The following is a 20,573-nucleotide window of genomic DNA, read 5'->3' as shown; positions in this document are numbered from 1 at the left end:
CAAAGGTATGTTTAACATATTGTTCCCCTCTGAATCAAAATAAATTGTTTCTCCGAAAGAAGGCTTCGGGTGCTGGGCGTGAGAGAAGGGGCATGGGACGGGGGGGGCGGAAAATCAAACAAACAAAAAAAAAGAGGGATAAAACATCTCAAAATGCTCATGGGAAAAAAAAATAAAATAAAAATCAGAAAACAGTTTAAGTTACCGTAACCTGAAATGCACCAGCCATCACAAAGAGCAATTGGAGAAATCCAGCAGAGCTCAGCAGGAAAGATTTTTAATAACAGATTGAAAAACAAGAATAAAAATAACTGCATCAACAGGGCCTTTCTTCCTCAGGCCACAAGCCCGTTTTTACTTGAATTTAAAAAAAAAAATGGCAGTTTGGCCACTAAAACCAATCCAGAACATTATTAAAAGTTAAAAGCTACCAATTACTTCTGTCTGTTCTTTTAAAGCAAAGTTTGGCATTACGTCAGTTGGTTTAAAGAAAACAAGAAAGAGAGAGAGAAAGAGGAGAGAAAGTTTCCTGCTTGTATAAATTAAACCACCAGGGAAGGTGTCTAGCCACTTGTAAAGCATTTATTACAAGTTTTTAAAGGGCTAGTAACATTTTAAAAATTAAATATTTTAAAATAAATGTAAGGGGGGGAAAAAAAGTCAATCTGAGGCTGAAAAGAAAGCAGACTTACGAGAAATTATACATGCGTGAACTGCAGCTAAGAAAATAAGAAGTCCTATTAGGACTAAACCTTGCAATTCAAAATAATTCTATTTTCAAGACAGAAAAAATCTTGTTGTAGCTGCTGTACTCGCATGCATCCCCTACAAGCATGGAAAAGTTCCACTGAACTTTACGGGATGGAACCAACTGGGTTCTGTAGGAATGTCCTACAGAAGTGCCACTCGTGGCAGCTGTGCAATGTAATGAAGAATTTTATCTTTGTAGCTTTTCTAAATCCACATACAGAGATTTGCAGCAGAAGTAAGATTCCTTAGTTAATGCGGCAGGACTTTAATAAAAATCACTGATAGAAAGACTAGCAATTTCTATTAAATTTCAGATCTATTTTCCGCTGGTGCTGTTACTATTAAATTTTAAAGAACCACTTTAAAGGTACTAGAAATAAGAAACCGATAGCACAGAACATGAATAAAACATAGAGGGCTATTAAACAAAGGTTCTTACATGCAGCTATGCCAGTTCACCTAAATCACAGTCTTCCAAACCCCATGATGCCAAATCAGAGACTCCTCTGACTCCGGACGACACATCAAGTGGAATGGTGCTACAGTTGTGCAACGCTTTGGGGGTGTGACAAAATGTCCACTGGGGACTTAAACCGAGACTGTGGTAGTTATTCTCCCATTGCTCCCTGTTCATTTGAGCCTTGGTCTGCATGACAAGAAGTCAGAATAATACGGCACCTCTTCTCTCCCCCTCAGCGCTGCTCTGCCCCAGCAGCGTTTCTTGTGTTCTGGGCACATTTACAACTGGCGAAGGAGCTGCGTTCTGGAAGGCCCTTTATTGATTAGGTGCAGTGAATAATAAGCATATTCTGAAAAATGTAGTTGCATGCCTTGCCCTTGTAAACATTTACTATTTAATGGTCTAATTGTACTTTAATGCTTCACATGATCTGATATGTCATTATGTGTTTTTCTTTTAATTAGCAAATACACAATGCAAAAAAAAGCAAAGCCCAGAAAATCTGTACGTAGCATAAAAACTGAAGCGAAAATAGTCTTAAAGTAATCAAATATTCTCTCTTTGCAGGCAGGCTTATCTTTTTAAAGTCAGAAGAGAACTTCATTGGCACAGGGCAGGAGAAAGAACTCCATAATTCATGACAGTACCAAGAAAAAAAGTTGTTCTTCTCCAGGAGGACTGGAAAGGGCACTTTTATTTATCTTCTGGACAGACAAAAATAGTAGAACCTAGACCAGATATGCTGTAATTAATGTATCCAAAGGTCAACAGGCAATGGTATTTATACAATAGATGGGTGCAGACTACGCTGGTTATAGTATTAATCATCAGTATTTGAAAATGGCATTGTTTTCTTACTAGGTAAGAATTCTAGAAAGTTTCAGAAGGAAAAAAGAAACTTTTTCTTTTTTTTCTCATACCTGCCTGCTGTTCTTTTTAACTAATTGCTTGTTAACTTGTGAGGTGTAATACTTGGGACAAAAAAGCCTGAGTTTACAGTCGCCCAGGACTGCCAAAAACAGACCCAGACTACCTCACTAGTTATGTTGAGGAAACTAAATTAAGCAAGGGCAAACACCAACTGGAAAGTTGTCAGTTTACTGAATGAATGGCTTCATTTTACACAGCAGTTATAATATCTTAATCAGAATATATTTCTGTTCAAGGCCAATACTTTTACTACCAGGTGGCAGTTTGTTTTAACTGAACTGTATTAAAAACGTAATTTATTTCCACTTTAGTTTCACCTAACAAAAAGGTTGTCAGATTCCCAGCCTGTCATGTTCAAAAATATTTAACCATAAACTTTCTCACAATGTTATATTTGGTGTTACCCACAAACCTTTATTAAAGCGATACTGCCAGTGTGGCTGCAGTTAAGATCTGAGAATGTTTCTATTAAGATTATTACGTTAAAATATTGTCAAGAGTTTGTAAGAGACATAAATATTCATACACGTACGCCCCCCTCAAACTTAGAAGGAAAGTTCCACATAAAAAGAAAAATTTAAATACATACCCAAAGTTGCCTGTTTGTAATTAAAATTTTGGGTTTTTCCTAAACATCTTTGCTAATTTTTTAACTCTTTCACAGTGTAATGTAAAATAGTTTTGTTTCAAAGCAACTGCCTGATAAAGTGTTAAAAGAGGTAATTCACATGAAGAGAAAGTAATTAGTCATTGTTTGCACAGTGCTTTGAAAATATAAAACCCTATATGCCAACTAGCATTAAAATATAGTATGATTGAAAAACAGAGATTTAACAAGCAACCATTGCATCTCACAGACACTTGAGTCCACACACAGGAACTAGTACTACGCTGTTATTAATGCACAATCACGATTCGTGAATAAGAATATTCCTCACACACAGCTAGAGCGTGCATGATAATAGTGTGTACTATGAAGGTTTACTATGAATGATAGACAACACATGATAAAAAAATAATCCTGCTAGGGATTTATAAAATAATAGTGAATTTACTCTATCACCGATAAAAACATAAGGCAACCCACAAAGCTACCGTATAAATTATGCTAAAAATGCATTAAAAATATAAGAGAATATGCTGGATGCATCCTAAGTGTTTGATGCCCAAAGAAGTCTCAGATCTCTGAAGCTGTCATTTACATTTTTTTCTTTATTAACATTACTATGAAATAGAGAAAAAAATAAAGCCGTATTCTCACACGCAAAGATTGCCCAGTGTTATTTAGAGTCTGTTTTAGAGGATCACAGGCAAAACATGTAAACTTAAAAGCTGATGCAACTTTGCCCTTTACTCACTTTGTTGTGACTACGTATATATGCAAAGTTTCAAACAGAGAAAATTTATTAGATGTAACAAAAAAAAGCGATAATCAGACAGAACAGGGTGGAACAGGAAGACTAACTCTCCTCATATCTAATCTTTCTTGGTCTTAAAAAGTTGAAGCAGACTTCTGCTGTCACAGCCTCAGTTTTAACTTGTATATGGGCACTGATGCACCACTAAACTCTAGCGTTATTGAGTCTATGTGGCAGACCTCGAGCAGGTAGACATTTTTCAAGAGGAAAAAGAGACTTTTTTTTTTTTCCTCTCTACAGAGAAAGGTTCCACTTGTTTGGTTTGACCACATTATTAACAAACTTTCATTCAGTGGTTAAAAGAGAGAGAAAAAAAAAAAAAATCATTCAAAGTGTTGATATCATTTCCAGACAGTCTTGTCAGCATCACAATTTACAGGAAATAGTTGATGTTCTCAAACAAACCCTGTATTTACTCATAGACCCAGAGTACTTAAAAAAAAAAAAAATCCTCAGTCTTTTGGAAGTCTTTTTTTAAATGTCACTCTGGTGGAATATCTGAGAGAGCTGTCTAACCTAACACACATATTGTGAACATGAGGCGAACACAAACTGCAGTTCAGAAGACTACTGTAACTTTTATTCTCATTTTGTCCACGTCAGGAACTGGCTCTTACCACTACTTTCCTTTGCTGCCCCTTGCATTTTTAACTCTGGCAGTCTTCTCTAAATGTTCAAGTTTTCCTAAAACCAACAGGAAAGTAACATGATGCCACCAGCATCCATAGGATTCAATTGCACAGCTGAAGAAGCCTGCTGGAAGTTTGATGGTTTCTTGAGAGACTTACTGAACTCAATTAAACAAAACCTAAAGCGTATTAAGTTATTGTTTGTTTCAATCAACATTGAAAATGCGCTGCGTGCTGTAAAGGCAGCAAAGGCAGCATGGTCCACATAATAATTTGCACTCTTTTTGCTAGAAAATATATTCCCCTCGGAGGGGATTTGTCGCCTTGGTTCCCCAAGTGTACTGAGGTGCCCCTGGCTCCAGCCCTGCCAGGCAAGGTACTCGCAGTGGCGGGGGAAGCAGTGATGGGGAGGAGAGACGTCTCTCCACTTCAGCTCATCACTTCTCCCCACAGCTCAGTCAGTGCACTTGAGAAGTTTGCCATTTGCAGATAGAAAATACCACCGATTGTGGGGGAAAAAAAGAAAAAAAAAAAAAAGATAAAATATAAAGGAGGCCAGCGGGCCCCACTAGAAACCGTGTAGGAGTGCCGGGATGTCTGAGCGCCTTGATTTGCAGCAGGGAGGTAGATAAACAATGCTCCCGACACGTCAAGCCCCCTTGGGGAGCCGCTTGCGTCCCAGGGCAGCGCGGCGGCGGGCAGCGCGGCGGCGGGCAGCACCCCGGCTCCGGCCCGGGCCACCCCGGCTGCCCCGAGCGCGGGGCGCCCATCGCCGTGCAGCCCCTCCATCCCCGGCCTCGCCTCCATTCATTCCTCCCGTCCGACAAGCGAACACGCGGGTAACTGCAGCGGGGAGCAGCCCCCCGCCAGCAGCCCCCGAGGAGGAGGAAGGGGGGGAAGTGAGACGCTCCACAAAGTTGTGGCAGGCAGGGGAGAGCCGAGCGTGGGGACGCAGGGCTGAGAGCAGAACTTCGCCTTTAAGAGGGAAAAGTTTTACGTCTCTCTGCGCTCTGATCTCAAAAAAAAAAAAAAAAAAAAAAAAAAAAAAACCCAACCAAAACAAAAAATCACCACCACCACCATCTCGCCTTTTCCTTCGGTGTGACCGGGAGGGACCCCGAGCCCCCCACCCGGCGCACCATAGCTCCGCACCCGGCCTCCCCCTGTGTGTCCCCAGCAAGAAGGAAGAAATGGGAAAGAAACAAAAAAAAAAAAAAAAAGAAAAAAAAAGAAAGAAGGGGAAAAAAAAAAAGTTTTTCCCAAACTTACTACTCTTCATGATGGTGTCTCTGTGCCCCGCTTGTCATGATCCCCATTAAAACTTCCAGCAGCGGCAGGAGCGGCAGAACTGTGAGACTGCAGCTCATCGGATGCGAACCCTCTTTGCTCGTCTTCTACTTCCACCCCCCGCGTCTCCCTTCCCCTCCCCCCGGAGCGTCCCGGTGCTGGGGAATCGGCGACCGCGGAGATAAGGCGCGGAAAGGCGCGGAGGGGAGGGCAGAGCCGCACCAGCCCGCGGCCACCGCCGCCGCTCCCCTCCCCGCCTCCGGGCCAGGGGGCTGCTCCCCTTGCCCGCCGCCGCCGCTGAACTTGACCCTCCCGACTCCAGCGGGGCTACCGCGGTTTTGAAGTCGCCAATTTCCAGCCATCACACATGGCTTTGACCCACCGACGGGGGGAAGGGGGGCGCGGGGGGGGGGATGCACCAAAAAAAGCCTGTGAAATCCGAGCAGTCCCCTGCTCCCTGTGATTATGCCCGGCCCCGCTTTTGTTGATTTTTTTTTTTTTGGGGGGGGCGTATTTTTGGGGAGGGGGTGCACCCGTGTTTGCCCCCCACCCCCCCGGGCACACGCCGCGCCGCCGCGGGCTCCGCGCCCCCGCCCCGCGCGGCGCCCCCCCCGCGCCCGCCGCCGCGCCGCCCCCTCCCGGCCCGCCGGCCGCGGCGCCCTCCCCGCCGCCGGGCTGCCCCCGCCCGCGCCCCCCCGCGCCTTACCTGTTGATTAACCGTCAGCAACAGCCCCGGCAGCCTGGAAGATGGTGGAGCCGCGGCGTGAGCCATGAACCGTCTCCTGCTGCCGGCGGAGTTGGCCGCGGATTATGTGGCGGTGGCCGGGAAGGAGGGGGTGGGGGGGGCGGGGGGCCGCGGCGCCGCTGCCTCCCCCCTCGGCCCCGCTCGGCGGGGAGGGGGCGACGGGTCCGCCGGCCGCCGGCGGGCGGTGCGGGGGCGGGGGCGGGGGCGCGGCGGGGCGGGGGGCGCGGGCCGGGGCACGGCGCGGCGGCCCCGCCGGCGGCGAGGCGGCGGCCTGGGAGCGCGGGGCGGCCGGCGCGTTATCAGGACTGTTATCGCTTGTCAGGACCTCCGTCTCCCCGCATTACGTCAGTTTCAAGACACCAACACTATTAATATCAAAGGAGCCTTCGCGGAGGAAAGCGCCACCCCAGACGGAGCGCCCTTAAAGAGACAGTGCAGGCGGCCCCGCCGCGCGGCCCGCGCCGCCCCCCGCCGCCCGCCTCCGCCCGCCGCGACGCGGCCTCCGCCGCCGGGCCACGGCCACGGGCGCGCTCGGCCCGAGCCCGGGCAAGCGGAGGCCGCGGAGGGGGCGCGGGGACTTGGGCTAAGTTGGTGCAGGAATAGCCCGCAGGCCAGAGCCGCATCCCGAGCGCGGCCCGCGGGAGGCTGCTCTGCCTTCTGCTGTCACTCGGACCGGCTGCTGTCGTGCGAGGGGGCAAAAATGGGGAGGAAAAAATAAAAGGCGCTGCCCACGCGCGGCAATAGCTGCCTCCCTCTGCGCGGGGCACGGGGGGTTGTGCGGGAAATGTAGATTGAGTGTCAGCTCTCTCGTCCCTTCCCTATGCCCCAGCCCGTTTCTGTGCGGGTGTTGAGGCGGGTGGACAGACGCTGGCCAGGTTTGGGGATGAATATCCACCGGTACTGCCTCTTCGGTGATACCCATTGCAACTCAGCCGCGGGCTGCTCCGAAAAGACCCTTACAACTTTTCCTGCCTGTGCAGAACCTTTTCAGTTCAAAATACTCCGACTTCTCCCATGCTACAAATTGCCAGAGGTCTGTATGTTAATGTAAAAAGACTCTCCAAGGAGAAGCAGTATATAAAAGGTTCCTGTGAAAGGGTTTTAAAATCCGAAATATAGTAGGCATTAAAAACTGTGTTACTATTTGTTGGGCATTTGGACACATTTTTTTCTGCAGTTAGGTGACTTTACATGGCATGTTTTTCTTCCTATGCAAGTCGTGTTAAACTGATTTCACGTTAAAATAGATGCATTCTGCTTCCCTGCAACTACTAACACATTATTCAAGGGAGAAACTAAAAAAGAATTAAATCATTACAGTGCAAGAGATGAAGCGTCTTCTCCCCAAATGTTTGAAATGACATAACTTTTTCCTTACAATTTTGTTCTCAAATACATGGTGAAATGTAAAGCCTAAAATCTTCAGAGATACATGCTGACGCAAATGAAACCCTACTGTAAAACGTATGTCGTTTACAGCCCTCTCTCCAAACTTAAATATTCTTCAGTATATGTTTAGTATAATCCACTGGCAGATCTGTAAAGTAATGTAAGTCACCCAGTAACACATTTCCCCTGGAAGTTCTGTTGTAGGATTGTCTGATAGAGCGCTTTATGAATAGAAAAGCAATCATTCACATACAAGAGGTGAACTTGTCATGTCGAAAATGGAAGGGAAAATATACTTGCACACAGTAGGATCCCTGAGATGAGGAGAGGAAAACTGACAGATTATGTGTGGGACTCCCTCTATACCCATCAGCAGAAAATCAGTTTTGAGCAGCGGAGATGTTTATATATGGAATGAGAGAAAAGTAATAACAGAATTTAAAGTTTGTTACAAAGTCTGCCTTGATACTTGAGTCCCGGGGCCATGGTCTGTAGCACCTCACTAATATTCGCACAGAGAAACTTTCCCGAATTCATAAACCTTTACTTTTTCTCAAGCTGCAAGTGCCATAGCTGAATTATAGTTGAAGAGGCAAAGCACTTTTACACATTTTAGTGAATGCAGAATTCTGAAAAACAAGTATTTTTGTCCCATTCACAATGATTCAAACGTGTTCTTTTCTGCAATTTAGATTTCATTATTGTTCCCACGTATGTCAGCCCCGAGTAACTGTTAACTTGGCACATCTTGTATATGAAGGGTTAAAATCAGCAGGTATTTTGTCTGATGACTTGGCTAAGCATCTTACAAGCAGGGCTTGAGTGGAAAATATTTAAACAAGGGTTATTCCCCTTTGCTTCTCTGCTCTAGTGAGATTTATTAATGTCTTTTTATTATAAACCAGGAAATGATGCCCCCCACACCTTAAATCCCAGCCAGTTCATATGTGTGGCTGCAGCTTTCCCAGATTTTGTTCACATTATGACAGAGAAACCATGAAGAAGATCGATAACAACAACAGCACAGGTTTCAACATGTGTAAACCTTGGTAACAAACACACCTTTTCTCACCTGTAGAACAATATTAGAGAAATGTATTTTTAAAAGGCATGAGCCTCTCTGTGCATGTGCTTTTAAACTGAAACCACAAAAGTCGTTCATAAGCAGAGATGAGAAGGACAAAATATGTCTTCATAATTTCAAGTAGACAACTCTAATGAAATACTGTATCTCTCAGAAAAAGTTTGTTACCGTATCTTGTAAAAAATGCTTACATGATACATTCTGCATTTCAAGTTAAAATAAAGCAGATCAAGAAGATGTCAATATCAATCTGTTTATATTCACCACAAAAGAACTGTACGGAACTTAATAAAAGCAAAAATATTTTCATAAACTTTTTCAGGCAAATTATTATTTATGAAATAATTTACAAAGAAAATTTTTACCTCATGGCTTAGATACATTACATATGCTTATGATTGACACAATATGTTCAGGCTCAAAGGCCCATATAGCCTTTTTCTTTTTTTTTTTTTTTTTTTTTTAATCCTAGTAGGAATATTTCAAAACAACCAACTAATTCATGAAGTCATACAGTGATTGTTTGACAGTTGTTTCTAATATAGAAAAATAAGTTATGTATATTGTTTTCATTCAAATATTTGTTGATTTGTTGTTAGAATCCTTTGACATTGACATGCCACAAATTGCATTTGGAGAAATATTGGAGTTCTATTTTCATTTATTATCTTCTGCTGTCAAACATTTGCAAAACCACTTAAAGCAAGTTTTATTTTACTTCATGCAAAAGTCATAGTCTGCATGATAGTGGATTGTTGTTGAAATAAAATGTCCAGCTTTCTGTAATAGATAAGAGCTGAGAAAACGAAAGAAAAGCAGCGAAGTGAGAAGATGCAGAGAAAGTGCTGCTTCCATGAACAAAGTAACTTCTAAATAATCCTCCATCTTTATTTACACTCAGGCACATTCTCCATTGAGGGAGAATACAGAGGCCAGTCACAGTTGCTTCTTGAAGGAAAACAGTATACCAGTCATTGTTTATCGAGATGACATAACATGCCTTTTTTGCCTTTATTGTTTAATGCAGTTTCTCTTTTCTTGTAGTTTACTCAGCGTAGATACAAAGAGGGATTAACAGTTAAGCATAAGCATACTTGTTTTACAATTTCAGCCTTTTAGTGCATAACTTACTTACTTAAAGTACTAGAGCCTATAATCACAATGATTTTACCTGATGGAACATGCATTTCAGAAATATAATCCAACTGTTTACCCTAACACGTCATAAATTGCAATTCTTTACAAAAACCTCAGAGATTGACATCCCTTGCTCTTAAATGCCTGCTGCTTTAGCACACATCATCAAGAAAGTATTTCTGCATTATTCTCCCTCCAGTTGGTAGTATATCACATGAATTCTAAAGACCATTTTCTTATACTGTCTTCAATAATGAGCATTTTGAGGAGCATTTAGTTATGTGTCTGAGGCACTCCAGTGTGAGTTTCTTGGGAATATAAACACGGTAACTTGCAGGATTTCTGCAGACCCGCTTCTTTTCCTTGCACAACTTTTGTCACATGAAATCATCGGGAAACTTTTGTTCCCTTTCTTACACCCTGCACAGAGTCAAGTTTCTAAACTTCAAGTTGTGCGCCAAAGGCAAAAAACTACCACCGATTTTCAAAGAAATGGGACTGGGGACCCTAATGATGTGGTTGAAACGTCTCTGAAAAGAGATTATGCGTTGTGATAGACAGGGCAGCGCTGAGAACAGCCAATGAAACAGCATGCAACAGAAGAGCTAATACCATGGCATCATCCCAGATTCAACAGATGTTTTCTAGGGGGATTGGATATCTGGTAATGGGAAATGGAACCTTTCTCTTCTATGTCACTGGTTTTAACACAGGCCAGTAGTGATGGAAAGTCAATAACATCCGGTGCTTGTTTGGTAGCTTTCTCCACTGCAAGCTAGAAAAATGTTCTCCTGACTGTGGCGCACCATGGCTGGCCGGGTCCCCAGCACCCCGGTGGCACTGCTGGCGAAAAGGACCTTGCACAGAAATGCCAGGAAACCCTTTCCCCTGTGAGCGGTCTCCTGGGGAGGGATGAGGAACACCATCCGGGCATAGACTGTTCCTGCTAATGGCATGTCTGCAGATAGTTAAATAACTCTGGCAGCCGCAAAAGATAATTTATCACTTTACACTATCATAAAATCTACTAGAAAATTAAAAATGCTAAAACACCAGACTCCCTGAAATCATTTACATGCAGGAATCCACATAATTGTACAGATTTTGATCTTAAAAATGCTATATAAAAGGCATTCATCCAAAGCTCTGAAAAACCTCACATGCACATGCACATACATATGGAGTAATATATAATGAGTGTCTCCCAACAAATATCAATAAAAGGGGTGGCGGCGTTTCTTCACACATTTCAACTGCAACTTCAGCAAATCAAAACAACCTGAGCCCCCTGTCCTGTCATCACCCCCGGGCAGACAGAGCCACCACCTCTCCCTGCCTCAGCTCCATATTCTTCTTGCCTCCAGCATTTGCGGCATTTCTGGGAAGGTTAATCTGGATCAGTTCAAAGTGCATGGAATTCAATGGGAAAAAAGTGCTATATGTGAGTTTAGTCATCTTTACACCAGGTCCTATATGCAAGTGTTTCTCAGTCTTATTCTAGGTTTGTTGCTATGAAATTGCGATGTTCTGGACATAACAATATTAAAACTCACTACAATGTCTTCTAATATAAAGCAACAATTTTGTACAATAGAGATATTTGGCTCAAAAGGAGTTTTCTTTCATTTGTTTTCTTGTAAATTGTTTTTTCTTTTCCATTTATTACTTCTCACCATGTTCAAATCTTTATTTTAATGTGACAGACTACAAGAAACATTTTTATTGCAGGAAAGATTTAGTTACATAGACACCGATGCAAGGTCTCTGATTAAGTTTAAGAAAAAGAAATATCTTTCAAATATATATATATTTCGCTTTGCAAAAAATTGCACATTTCATTACAACATGAACCTCAAATGCATACCCACAATACATGGCCCAGGTGGTGCAATAAAAGCTATTGGGAATCTCAGACACACAATGCATTGGTAAAAGCACCAAGATGCTGTCACTATTTCCAGTTACAAGTGGAGGGAAAGGCACAAAATGAAGGTAAATATGGAAATATAACTCATGGTCTTTAGTGGTCTCTATCAGTCTCCTATGAAACTCTTTCAACCACACACACAAGGACACACAACTACATTCAACCAAACTAATATATCTAACTTTCAAAGCAAGCAGTGCTTTGGGTAAGGAAGGGCTTGACCTTAATCCAGCTTTACCCTCTGTATCATGAACCAGTCCATCTTGCAAAGACGTGATCTGATGAACCACTGCATGCCAGGAGTGATTACTGATAGGCAGAAATTTGCCTTGTGTCAGCTCCCGAACTTGGACTGGGGGATTTTTAGAGCAAGAGGAAGAAAGGTCAGCTTGCTGACGGAATCAGAGAACCACAGAAGGCTGAGGCTGGAAGGGACCTCTGGAGGTCATCTTGTCCAACCCTCTGCTCAAACAGGGCCACCGACAGCCACTTGCCGTGGAACCAGTTCCTCCATTTGGAAACTTCATACCTCTCCAGTAGTCTACACAACTGCTATAACTTGTTCCTAACCTGAGACAACTGGAAGGAGCTTTCTAATCTGAGTGAGAAGTGCACTCTGACCCGCTTTCTGTCTGACCTCTGCATAACAATAAATACACATCCACAACTCTGAAATTTAAATATGTTACCTCTTTTAATGCTTAGTCTTTGGAAACAGGTAACCTGACAAGAATGCCACCTTGGCTAACACTGAGGTTTGTTGACACCAAGATTAATGTAAACCGCATCCTTTAGTTGTGAAATGGCAGTGCCACTGCCTTTGGTGAAAAACATGAAACAACTGTAGGCATCCTTTAAACTTATTCAGAAGATTGCTTAATATTCCTCAGTGATTATCAGCCTTGAAAGAGGATTTCTTTGGAAACAGTCATTCCTTTTGGGAAGAGCACATCAACCTACACAAGTGACAGCAGACTTAGGTCACTTGGTTCTACTCTCTCACTTAGAGAAACCTCATTTCTGTTTATACCTCTCACTCTTCATGAGCTGGATCACATGCCTGCACACAAGGTTTTACTGAACACAGTGTGAATCAGGCAAAAATAATGCTGATGGATCAGCGTTCATCTACACTTGAGGTCCTGATGTGGTGAAGTGCAGATCATGACCCAGAAAACGTGTGTCCTTGTCTACTTTAATGCCTGAACAAACTGATCCTACAGAGGGCAAAAATAGTCTTTACTACTTCAATATTTTTTTTCCTCCTTCCTGACTTCACTGCTTTTTGTTCCTTTAATTGCTCACATAAAACAGACAGTTATCTTATGACATACTAAAATATTTATGTGTGAGACTTCTTATTTAACAATGGCCCGAAATACCCTTAACAGGCTGGTGAAAGACCTGGATAGTTTTGGCAACTTTGCTGTATATATTCTATTTTTTTTTCCATTCAGTGTGTGCATCAATGAAACAAAACCCAAACAAACAAAAACCACCCCATCTCAAACCCCGTAACTCATCCCTGACCAATCCCTTCCCCCTTAGTTCTTTAGCATTACAAAATACACTGATATTATTGACATTAACATACACATTGAACTGAAGACCATTAGCTATTTTTAAGTAAAGGAAATAAAGCTATGTGCTACATTATGACTAATATATTAAAGAGTCACTCATACAGTGACTTGTAAATAGGACATTTGTGATTAATAGCTTTGTATTTGTGGAAAGAGGCATCTTTTTGAATGACTGGTGAGTAGGATATGGGCAGAAAATAATCTGGACTATTTAGAAATCAAAGCAGTAAAAACAAATACAGAGATTTTGAAACATATATCTAAGAAAGGGTTAGGTGACCTTCATGAGCCCTTAGTCACAGAAGCCAGAATGGCTTGCACACACAGGAAGCATCCCTGGAGGTAATTGTACTGGTGCCCTATTTCTCCTTGTCAGGAGGTAGAGACAGCCCAACCATCAACCCAGAGATGAAGTGAGCAAGCTGCACACTGTGATGCAAATTCAGATGAGTAAATTCAGTGCACTGAAAAGTAAACTCTTGTTTTTTGATTAATGCAGGTGATGCAATACACAGAGTGAATCCAGACGAGCAATGGGATCTATGTTCTCAAGAGCAAACACAGAGAGGTAACCTCAGAAAGTCTAGAAAGCATGCACTTATTGGAATCCTGCACATCACTTTTTGATGTGACTTTTGCAGGCCTAGCTGAGGGTGTGAATCAAAAGAAGGGACTCAAGTATGAAAATGGAAGTACCTGCCTGAAATAAGCTGCGACAGGTAGCTTTTAGGGAGACGTGTACACCTAGGCTGTTAATTATGACAAGCAGCCCAATGAGGCTGTCAGGCAGAGAGAAATAAACAAAAGGATGCATCAGGGAAAGTAGCACCTCTCCTACAGCAAATTTCAAGTATCATTCAGACTCTTGAAGAGATGCGTTTTAACACAATCTGTGTAAGGAGAAAGTCCTATTTTTCCCTTCCTCCTTAATGCCCTTATTGGAGATACACAAGCTTTAAAAGAAAAATAGGCTACTTGGGAAGGGCTCATGCATAGCAAATTTGTTTTCCCCCTTCCCCATCAACTCTGTAATTACAACCATTCAGACAAAGCTGGTTTTCCCAGTAGGACTGGCTGAAAATGCACTTCATTTACATGGCCTAATTGGGCTTTTTTGGCGAAGGTTGTTCTATACACTGACACTAGAACTAGGTACTTAACATTGAAAAGTACATTGTTGTGGTATTGAAGTTAAGGATTTCATTACTTTGAAGTTAGAAAATTCAGAACGAAGGTGTCTTCTTTAACATTAGTGCTTCTGTAGTGTGTATATGCATAAGAATAATATTGGTAATTATATTGGCCCTGAACAGTTAAGAGTCTGAAAATTAAACAGGCAGTCATTTTATTTTCTTCTTTCTCTATGAAAGAAATAAAAAAATATAATTTAGATGAATAAGCTGTTACATGAAATGTTGGATATGTAGTCCTGTCACCTTCAAAAATGAGTACAATGAGCAAATCAGCTGATTTGTGAAGATCTACTAAGAAGTAATTTAGGAAAAAATCAACTGCTTCTATATTCTGCTATTGGCATTATGTAAGAGTTGGTTATTTTTGCTTATTATTTTGTTTGTAACTATCTCGTCTCACTCAGCAAGACACACAGTTCATGAATATGTATCTTATAACCTTTTCTAAGCCAAGTGCACGAGTTTAGTTTCAGGGCCTTCCATACTGTACATGTCCTCTACAATCAGAGAGGTTTTGCACAGTCATCAGTGCAAACTCAAGCCATGTCTAGAAATAAAATTTGCATAAATATTTCACCAGGCCTTCGTGTAGACAAGGTTCCTGGAGCTGAACCTGTTTTTCAGCATATTTAATTGCCACAGTAATTAGAACATGAGGGCTCCAATCCACAAAGATATTTGGATGCCTAATTCTCATTAATTTCAATTGAGAGATGGCACTTAAATCTCTTTATGGACATAGAAGACACAGAAACCTCAAGAATCTTATCTGTTCTAAAACTCCCAGACAAATATTGCTATCGGCTTCTTCAGAGCAGCAGGAATTTCATTGTAATTTTTGATGCAGGTACATCTTAAGCAGAGGAAATGATATGATACCAATGGAGGCCGCATTTATCTCTCACCTTCTTTCCATCCAGCCAGCCCTTTCAAACTGCAGGAAGTTCCCAGATCACAGGGTGCCTTAGGAAACTCAAAAAGCAAACTAAGATATTATCTGATGACCACGGAAAGATGAAGCTGGCACGTTATGCTCTTTTATGATCTAATCCTCAGATGTAGAGGGAAATCATGATCCAGACATGAGCCCCTAAGACTGAAGCTTTTGGATCTGCATGTGACTGTCCAAGCCTGGGCTGATGCCTAAAGGCTGGACCTGCCATGCTGTCCTTCTCCTCCCAGCCATGCACCCGTATCCCTTCGCTTGTGCTGTGCCAAAATTCACACAACTGCATTGTAAGCCATAAAAGGGAGCTGATCTAGGAGAATATGACTTTTTAAATCTCTTTAATTGATTGCCAATTCAAAAATACACTATCTGGGACAGGCAAAAGGGTGGGACTTTGTCATGAAACAACAGCCAACCTTTGGAGACATGTCTCCACAGCCACCTGTCTGGGCAATAGAGAGAGTAATGAATACCATCAACTGCTTTTGGAAGGAGTTTCTCTCTCTTCACCCCTAAATACTGAAGAAGCCCATCCTCAGTTTAAGTAACTGGGGGTGTTATTTATATGACATCAGTACACACCCAGAGTTACATGATTATTCGTAATCTCCTCAACTTTCTGCTTTAAAACTTCAGTCTGGGCTTCGTCTTGATATGCTGTGTAACTGTAGTGATACTTGCTAAATTAATGTTAAAAATAGGAGAAGTATATCTCTCAGAGACAGAGCTTAAAGTGAGAAGAAACCATTACAAGCTCTGGTTTGCCTTTCTGGCCACAGATTACTCAATACTGGCTGTGCTAGGGTTATAACTGCAGTGTCAAGATATATCTTTCTAGAGATGTCTGTCTTGATTTAAAGACTTCCAACGATGAAGGATTCACTGCGCTCCTAGGTAAGTTTTCCAGTGTTTAATTAGCATCACTCTTAAAAGTGTCCCTAACCTGATTTAGTATAACTTCAGCTTCCCGTTCTATTTTATTTTATTTATCTGTTTTATCCAAATGAAACCCTCTTTTCCATGTACGGGCTTATAGACCATAGTTTCATCACCAATTACCCCTCTTTCCCATAAAGCAAGCAAACAAAGTTTCCTTCACCTCTCATCCTGGATAATTGCAGTTACTTTTTCTGAGTCTTTCATCATTCATGTAAATACATTTTGAAGTAGAGACACTACAACTGGTCAAAGGTTAAGGTTTTTCTTTTAGCTTTCAAACTTTAGTGGTTATCTATACTTCATAAGTATTTGAGGTTCACATATTACTAATACAAACATAAAGTATCTGTCCAAGCAAGTGCCTAGGGATTTTTATTTTTTTCTTTTTTTTTGGTTTGTTTTTCTTTTGTTTTTCTTTCTTTTTTTTTTTTTTTTTAATTTAGGCATACTTAATGATCAACAATTAATGTTTCAAAATAACTTCTCACTCTTTGTGGAAAACTGACTTTTCTTTCCTTTTTTTTTTTTTGTTAAAGCAATAAAAAGCTTTTTGTGATTTGATTTATGTGTTGAAATTGGAAGAAAATCTTTCTAGACTTTGAAATTACTGAAGTAAGCACAGCATACTTCATCCTCAGACTTCGTGTGGCAAAAGTCACTGTAGTCTAATTTACTAGAGGTCCTAAAAGTAAAAGATTTCCTTTCTAATGGTAAGAAATAATCAGTCATTAGTTGTAGTTTCTGTCGTAAGTCTGGGCAGCAATGTCACTAAATAGTACAGAGTCACATTTTTTACTGTCTATTATTACTTGAGTTTAAACGAGAAGATCCTAGGAAGGTTTCTGCCTGCTGAGACACCAAGTTATAATCTTTCAAATGAAACTAATAACTATGCCCAGAGCAAGACAAATCTGTAAGTTCCAACTAGGTTAGTGGCTATTACACTCCGCATTTAATCTTGAATATGATAGATAGACAGGTGGGAGTGGGACTGAGAGGAAGATTTGAGCAGCAAGATAAACCATTCCTGTAAGATGATAACAAAATTCTGACAGCATCTTTAACATCTTCACACTCAAGCCAAAGTGAGTTGAAGTAATTTAGCCTTCTGAAGCAGCCACAGGTAAGGGTTGCACAGCTTTTCTCACAGCAAGAGCCTCAAAGCCAGGACACCCCCATCAAACAGGCTCACAGTGGGGAATTTGAGTGGGGAAGAAGGGAGAAGTCAGCCTGGGCATCCCTTTGCTGCAGCGAGAGCAGGTGTGCAGCTGCCTGGAGCCCTCGCAGGGCACTGCCTGTGGCATTGAGAGGCAGTGCCTCTTCGATGGAGGCAGAACTTGCTCCTCTCACAAATGAATGTGAGGTGCTTCACACACCATTTCTGCATCAGGGTCAGCAGATTGCCACCCCTGCCTGTGCTGGTGGCCAGCATTTGTGAAGCACCCACTTTGCTGGAGATCTGACACAAGTGACCAAGGTGCCAGGACAATGGCTTCCCAGGCATCCCCAGGGGCTCACAGACTGGGGCCTTGTAGGCTTCCAACATCTGACTGCCAACAGAAATGTGCCACAGCATGAAACTTCAGCTGTGAGTGGCACAAAAACCACAAGCACCCCACTGTGCCACCAGGTCTCATTCCAGGCCGCTGCCATCTCTACAGCAGTTGTTAACCAGTCAGTCTCAGACCCATGCCCAACAAAAGCAGCTCACGTGGCGCTAACTGAATGCATGTTTCTAGTTCGTCATGGTTTTCCAGAGAATATAGTAGCTACTTTTGCTCCAATCTGAAGCCACTGAAAACTGAAGGTATTTGGAACCTTGGTCCTTTTTGAGGACAAGGTTCCTGGGATGGCTGGGCATTCAGGAGCCATGGGTGTCTGCCACAGAGCTCACCAGCCCAAATGGCATTTGTTTACACAGGCGATGGAAGGGATCATGAGCACAAAGGACAAAATGGACAACACTTCCAGTGAACAGATACAGATGTCCGATCACTGAAGACATTGCCACACTGGCACAGTGGCACATTCGGTGGCACATTCATTTCCATGCTTTTCTGCTTTTGTTTGTTTGTCTGGGCAAATAACTTAAGAAACTTAAAAAAAAAAAGAATTGTTTAAATGTCAAATATAAAATGTGACTTGTTTTAAACAATGTGTGTGTTTCAAACAGCTCTTCGACATTAAAAACGCAAAAAGCATATTTTGTCTCACAACCTGCTTAAAACAAAACAAAAGGTAAGTTAGAACTCCTCACAAACAATGAAGGCAATAAATACAGTAAATTACTGTTTTATGTGAGACAATACACTAATGTTGACTGAAGCAATGGAATTAGAAAACAAACTCCCTCTGGGAACAATTCTCACACCCCTGTTTTAGAAGGAAGCAGAGCTTACTCGTAAATAATTTAATGCATTTACTCCTGCTAGACTGGACTGACAGGTCTTCCATATTGTGAAGCTTTGTTTATTTGATAACTGCAAACTTTTTGAACTGAGAAAGCTGTCAACTAAAAAGGTCTGCACAGCCACTGTAGGACTATCTAGGAACATACAGATGTGCTATGTGACATAGTATTACTGATTTTTTTGGTCATGCAGGTCACCAGTTCATAATAATAATAATATTCCTTCAGACCTACTTTTCCTGCTTATGAGTATGAAAATAATCTCCCATTCAAAGTCACATAACAATCCCTTAGCAACTGTAACAGTTCCTTACATGGACATACAATACCAAGGAAAAGACACATTATTATCTGTTTTTTTAATGCAGTTTAGCAACTAGAAGAAAAAAGGAGACAAAGCAGCTGAGTCTGTGAGCACAGCATGATAACCCCGTCTGCACAGTACAAAAGAACCAGAAGAACAGAAACAAGAAATGCATAAATTGTGATCCCTGTTACCTGCCTCAGAAAGCTGCCTCAAAAATATTGGACTTTGCACCTACATTTGTTTACACTTCCTCTTCATGTCTAATTTCCATGCCATGTTTTTACTTGCTTTATCCACAGTGTTGATGTATTTTCTCTCAACTCACAGGGATAGATTAAATTTAGAGTTTGTCAGACCTTATGGCTTTGGCACTTAGTGTACAGAGCTATCATAATCAATGACGACCTCTAATCCCCTTCTTTTTGACCTAATCTTTCTCTATTAACCACTCAAATGCGTCTTCGTATGCATGCTCTGTACTGTCTAGCCCTAACTTCAACCTTCATTGTGGCTTTCCTTCTCACAGGTGACTCCCAGCCATCAGGGCTACCCGCAGATTTCCTAAGACTCAAGCAGAGGAGAACTTGGAAACTGGTTGCTTGACACAGAGATGAACAGTAGGAATTTTGGCACTGATTTTTCCCAGAGTTTATTATTCACGGTCGCTTATTCCCTGAATGGTCAGGGCCAATCTTGGAGACCATAGGCACAGATCTGTCAGCATTTCAGAGCCTCCTCTAATCTGATATGTAGCTGTGCAAGACTGCTATTTAGACTGGTCACTAAGTAGCTGCAAGCCTCACTCCAACCTCAGGAGACTATTGGGAGCATTGTGAAATAGTAACCATGGCACAGCGGGAGGCCAGCGTTCCCGGCACAGCTCTAGCACTTCTCCTTCCTGCAGAGCTCCCCAAACCACTCCCACCGGTGCAGGATTTACCACTCTCCCTTTGCTACTCACTGCAACCCAGCGAGCTGGAGGAAGATCTGATGCTGCTGCCGTTGCCACTGCAACCCTCCCACGAATTCCAGCAGGGAAAGACAGTGAAAATTATCTGGGAACGAGCTGAATCAGCTTCTTTCGTGTCAGCGCCTTGGCCGCACCCGCTGTGTGGCCAGTTCCACCCAGCACTCATCAGCTTCTGAGTAGGAATTGGGGGAAGCTTGTGTGTTTGTGGACTTCCCTCAGTGCTGAGAGGACAGTAATCTGAATCTGGGAGTGAAAGGACTAAATTACGTATCTGCCTTGGGTTCCTCATAGGCAAAGGCTGGATCTCAGCACCTCCATGGGATACTGCAATGAGTTTGTAAAGGCCTTCAGAAGAGATACAGTTGAGAGGTGCTGATTCTGCCCTGTTCAGGATTTACAGGAAACTGGTCAGTGGCTCTTAGCGCTGGAGGGCCCAGCCTTGTAAATTCTTTGGTCAGTAGTCATG

The 20,573-nt window shown here is 42.3% G+C and overlaps 1 protein-coding gene across 6 annotated transcripts in view; it reads right to left on the bottom strand.

Moving 5' to 3' along the window:
• Positions 1-6,294, bottom strand: part of TRPS1 (transcriptional repressor GATA binding 1) — a 215,181-nt gene extending 208,887 nt beyond the window's left edge. For 4 of the 6 annotated variants that reach the window (XR_014183325.1, XM_082045431.1, XM_082045435.1 and 1 more), the window contains exon 1: positions 6,181-6,294. The gene's annotated coding sequence lies outside the window, so the exon portion shown is untranslated. Of the gene's footprint in view, positions 1-5,456; positions 5,610-6,180 lie in introns of those variants that run through there. The other 2 variants (XM_082045434.1, XM_082045432.1) reach the window with 2 other exon arrangements.
• Between the last annotated feature and the right edge of the window lie 14,279 nt (positions 6,295-20,573).

This window comes from Streptopelia decaocto, assembly GCF_964273445.1.
Source record: "Streptopelia decaocto genome assembly, chromosome: 2".
Classification (NCBI taxonomy): Eukaryota; Metazoa; Chordata; class Aves; order Columbiformes; family Columbidae; genus Streptopelia; species Streptopelia decaocto.
Note: the sequence above shows the minus strand (reverse complement) of the source record. Positions and strands in the feature narration are given on the sequence as shown.